The following is a 5598-nucleotide window of genomic DNA, read 5'->3' on the forward strand; positions in this document are numbered from 1 at the left end:
TCCCAGTGCTGATCCCGACGCGCCCGCTACCATTGACGAAGTTTGTTCTTCTCTATCTACGCATGCGTTTAAGCCCATGTGCGGGATGGAGGGGAGGCTTTCTCACTTACAGGCGTCCTTTTGTGTCACTAATGAGATTCAGCCCATTCTCCTACCGCGTCCTCTGTTCACCTCACAGTCTGTCGCAGAGAATCTTCTTTCGTATTGTTCTTTTGTTTTGTGCAATTTGCTGAACACTCTGTCCTGTGAATGGGTGGTTCGTTCAGCTGTTAGCAGTGTGTCACTGGTCACATTTTGCTCTCACAACCAGTGCTGAGTAAAATCTTTTGAATCCTGCATATATCTGTGCTATTATTTCTTGATAACAGGTATGATAGGTAGAGTTCTACACTGTAGGGCATGCTCGCTGAAAAAATTAGTAAACACCGTCAAATCCTCAATGTGTGAGACCGTTTCCCGCTGTTGTTACTGTTGCTTTTCATTGTTTCCCAGTCTCTCATTGTGTTAATTCGCATCTTTCGATTACTTGTGGCTAAGTATCTTTTCACATGCTTGCTTCCTATACATTTCCGTTCAACTTTCTATTTAATTCCTGTTGCCTTTTTAAATTAGGAATGTTTTCCTTCTTGCTAGTACATGTTGACTGTCTCAATCATAAGCAAGTTATTGCAAATATTCTCTCAGGTAAACAATTTGTTTATTTTGATTGTTATGTCTTTTGTCATACCGAAGGTTTCATTTTGACACAACCAGTGCCTTGTCTTAAATTATGGGCTTTGCATTTTGTATCCTTTTTTCTTTTTATTAATTTATTTATCTCCTTGACAAATCGATCACAGCTTCCCCTCCCTCCTCTTTCCCCAGCCCATTCTCTTACCCTTTGTCTTAGTCAGGGTTTCTATTCCTGCACAAAACATCATGACCAAGAAGCAAGTTGGGGAGGAAAGGGTTTATTCAGCTTTCACTTCCACATTGCTGTTCACCACCAAAGGAAGTCAGGACTGGAGCTCAAGCAGGTCGGGAAGCAGGAGCTGATGCAGAGGCCATGGAGGGATGTTACTCACTGGCTTGCTTCCCCTGGCTTGCTCAGCTTGCTCTCTTATAGAACCCAGGACCACCAGCCCAGGGAGGGCATCACCCACAATGCGCTGGGCCCTCCCACCTTGATCACTAGTTGAGAAAATGCCTTACATCTGGGTCTCATGGAGGCATTTCCTCAACGGAGGCTCCTTTCTCTCTGATGACTCCAGCTTGTGTCAAGTTGAAATACAAAACCAGCCAGTACAATTGAACCCTTGTCAACTTGATACACAGACACATCACTATTAAGCCTCAACCCTTAATTTCTTATTCATCCCCAAGATCTAAATAACTTTAAAAGCCCCACAGTCTTTACAAATTCTTACATATTAAAATTTCAATTCCTCCTTTCTGCTCTTTGACGATGCTGAAGAAGCATCACTGAAGGCTCTCATCACCGGCCACCATGTCTAAGTCAGAGTCTCCCAAGGAGCCGGAACAGCTGCGGGAGCTCTTTGTGGGAGGGCTGAGCTTCGAGAGTCTGAGTCTGACGAGCCATTTTGAGCAATGGGGAACACTCACCGACCATGTGGTAATGAGAGATCCGAACACCAAGAGATCCAGGGGCTTTGGGTTTGTCACATACGCCACTGTGGAGGAAGTGGATGCTGCCATGAATGCAAGGCCACACAAGGTGGGTGGAAGAGCTGTGGAACCTAAGAGAGCTGGGTTATGAGAGATTCTCAGAGCCCAGGTGCCCACTTAACTGTGAAGAAGATCTTTGTTGGCGGTGTTAAAGAAGACACTGAAGAACATCACCTACGAGATTATCTTGAGCAGAATGGGAAAACTGAAGTTACTGAAATTATGACTGACAGAGGCAGTGGAAAAGAGGGGCTTCGCTTTTGTCACCTTTGATAATAATCTGTGGATAAGATTGTTATTCAGAAATACCCTAGTGTGAATGGCCGCAACTGTGAAGTAAGAAAGACTCTGTCGGAACAAGAGATGGCAGTGCTTCGTCCAGCCAGAGAGGTCGAAGTGGTTCCGGAAACTTTGGTAGTGGTAGTGGAGGTGGTTTTGGTGGCAATGACAATTTTGGTCGAGGAGGGAACTTCAGTGGTCATGGTGGCTTTGGTGGCAGCCATGGTGGGGGTGGATATGGTGGCAGTGGGGATGGCTATAGTGGATTTGGCAATGACGGGAGCAATTTTGGAGGTGGTGGAAGCTACAATGATTTTGGCGATTACAACATCCAGTCATCGAATTTTGGACCGATGAAAGGAGGAAACTTCGGAGGCGGGGGCTCTGGCCCTTATGGTGGCGGAGGCCAGGACTTTGCTAAACCACAAAAACCAAGGTGGCAATGGAGGTTCCAGCAGCAGCAGTAGCTAAGGCAGTGAGAGGAGGTTCTAATTACAGCCAGGAAACAAAGCTTAGCAGGAGAGGAGAGCCAGAGAAGTGACAGGGAAGCTACAGGTTACAACAGATTTGTGAACTCAGCCAAGCACAGTGGTGGCAGGGCCTAGCTGCTACAAAGAAGACATGTTTTAGACAGTACTCATGGGTGTGGGCAAAACCTCCAGGACTGTATCTGTGACTAATTGTATAACAGGTTATTTTAGTTTCTGTTCTGTGGAAAGTGTAAAGCATTCCAACGAAGGGTTTTACTGTAGACCTTTTTCACCCATGCTGTTGATTACCAAATGTAAAAGTCTGATCATGACGCTGAATACATGTGTCTTTTTTTTTTTTTTTCTTAAATGTGCTGTGTAAAGTTAGTCTACTCTGAAGCCATCTTGGTAAACTTCCCCAACAGTGTGAAGTTAGAATTCCTTCGGGGTGGTGCCAAATTCCATTTGGAATTTATTTATGGTTGCTTGGGTGGAGAAGCCATTGTCTTCAAAAACCCTGGTGCTGCTAAACTGCCAGTTACTGTTGTAACTTAATGAGTTTCACTACTGAAAGGGTCATCCAAGCAAGATCACAACTTGGTTATAAAGTGGTTGTTGGCACACCCTATGCAATATCAAATTTGAGTAACGGTATCAGATAAAATAACAGATGGGAATGAAGCTTGTGTATCATCCATTATCATGTGTACTCAATAAACGATTTAATTCTCTTGAAAAAAATTCAATTCCTTTAAAATATCCAATCTCTCTTAAAATTCAAAGTCTTTTTTCAATTCAAAGTCTCTTAACTGTGGGCGCCACTAAAATACTTTTTTTCAAGAGGGAAACCTATCAGGGCACGGACACAATCAAAAGCAAACTCAAACTCTAATCGTCTAATGTCTGAGATCTACCCACAATCTCCTGGGCTCCTCCAAGGGCTTGGGTCACTTCCCAGCTCTGCCCTTTGTAGCACACTCCTTGTCTTCTAGGCTCCAGCTGCCTGCTCTCCACTGCTGCTGCTGCTCTTGGTGCTCATCCCATGGCTCTGGCATCTTCAAAACACTGCTATCTTCCGCTGTAACTCTTCATGGTGCCAAGCCTCAACTCCTTTGCATGAGCCCTTCAGACCTGGGCCATCAACTACAACTGAGGCTGCACCTTCACCAATGGCCTTCCATGGCCTCTCACAGTGCCCAGCCTCAGCTGCTCTTCCTGAACCCTCCATGCCTTCAAAACCAGTACCACCTGGGCGACTCTCACACATTACCAAGGACAGCTGCAGCCTTAACACTTCCCAGAAGATACCAACTTCTGTCTTAGTTAGGATTTTTCTGCTGTGAACAGACACCATGACCAAGACAAGTCTTATAAATGACAACATTTCATTGGGGCTGGCTTACAGATTCAGAGGTTCAGGCCATTATCATCAAGGCAGGAGCGTGGCAGCATCCAGGCAGGCATGGTGCAGGACGAGCTGAGAGTTCTACATCTTCATCTGAAGGAAGTTAGGAACAAACCAGGCCTCAGGCAGCTAGGAGGAGGGTCTCACAGCCCACCCCCACAGTGACACACTTCCTCCAACAAGGCCACACCTCCTAATAGTGCCACTTCCTGGGCCAAGCACATGTAAACCATCTCACCCTGCCATGCATCCACCCTCCGCCCCCACTTCTCAGAAAAGGAGAGGCTTCCCATGGATGTCAACCAGCCTTGGCATATCAAGTTGAAGTAAGACTAGGCGTATCTTTTTCTGTCAAGGCGAGATGAGGCAGCCCAGTTAGGAGAAAGGGATCTAAAGGCAGGCGATGTGGTCAGAAACAGCCCCTGACATTTTGTGTCTTTCGAAGCTGTGTTTTCTAAAACCATGCTTAGATTTCTTTCTACTATTTCAAGGAGTCTGTTCTATATTGCACGTTTCCCTTCTGTCTTTTGTTTTTGGTGCTGTGTACTTGTTGGGATTCAATGGAGGTCCTTGTACATGCTAAGCCTAAATTCCACCGAGTTCATGCCTACCTTGTACATTTTGTTCTTTAATAAAGTTAGACCTTGGCCTTAAAATGTTAGAAATTTCACTTTCTTCCTTCGTGGGATAGCTAACTGCCCTGATGTCATTTATAAATTAACCATTGGTTTCTCTGTGGATTGAGATGTCACACTCTGGTATGAATAAACCTGTTTTTATACATTGTATTCTGTCCCTTATTCTGTTTCCCAGGGCTTCTCTCTTATGTTGCCAAAGCTTTATGTGTTTCAGTGCAAGAGTTCCCTCCCATTCTTCTTCCTCATTTCCATGGTTCTGAGGATGCAACTCAAGATCTCACAGATGCTGGGCATGCATTTTGCTGCTGCACTACGTCCAGCCCTAACTTGTGTGTGTGTGTGTGTGTGTGTGTGTGTGTGTGTGTGTGTCTGCCTGTCTCTCTCTCTCTCTCTCTCTCTCTCTCTCTCTCTAATTTATATATAAATATACTGTCACTGTCTTCAGACACACCAGTAGGGGGCACCAGATCCCATTACAGATAGTTGTGAGCCACCATGTAGTTGCTAGGAATTGAACTCAGGACCTCTGGAAGAGCAATCAGTGCTCTTAACCACTAAGCCATCGCTCCACCCCACCCCACCCTGTCCCCCAACTTGTTTGAAAGAACACATTTGCCATTATTATGTGTATGCTCTCCCCCATTCATTTTGAAACTGATGATTGAATTTAGACAGCTCTTATCAGATCAGAAATAGAAATGTCTTTGATGAAGAGTATCTACTAGAAAAACAAATAGGAGGGCATCTTACTTGGGAAATAGAATCAATTTCCTTGCAACTAGAAATAAGACAGGCGAGACATGAATGTTTGCTACAATGGTTAGTATACAGTGTAGCATTTGAGGTTCTAAGCAATGCCATAGGATAGGAAGAAAGATCCATGAGGTGAATGGGTTACAAAGTGTAAAACTGATGTCAAAATGTTGAAAACCTCAGAGATGCCATTAGAAGTCGAATGAATTATTCCATCATGGAGATTTCTCATCCAATGCTGCTCTTGGCTTTCAGTCCTGAATAGTTTAAATTCACTTTTGATTTCCGCTGAGGTACTGTATCCTGTGTGGCTTGGGTTCTGGAACTCTAGATAGAGGCAGTGATGGAATGAAGAAAGGACAAACACAGACACGTGTACAGAAGAGCT

The 5598-nt window shown here is 44.6% G+C and overlaps 1 pseudogene; it reads left to right on the top strand.

Annotated features, from left to right (window-relative positions):
• Positions 1-1486: 1486 nt before the first annotated feature.
• LOC116890231 lies at positions 1487-2585 on the top strand (annotated as a pseudogene).
• Positions 2586-5598: the final 3013 nt, after the last annotated feature.

Source organism: Rattus rattus, chromosome 1 (genome assembly GCF_011064425.1).
Source record: "Rattus rattus isolate New Zealand chromosome 1, Rrattus_CSIRO_v1, whole genome shotgun sequence".
Classification (NCBI taxonomy): Eukaryota; Metazoa; Chordata; class Mammalia; order Rodentia; family Muridae; genus Rattus; species Rattus rattus.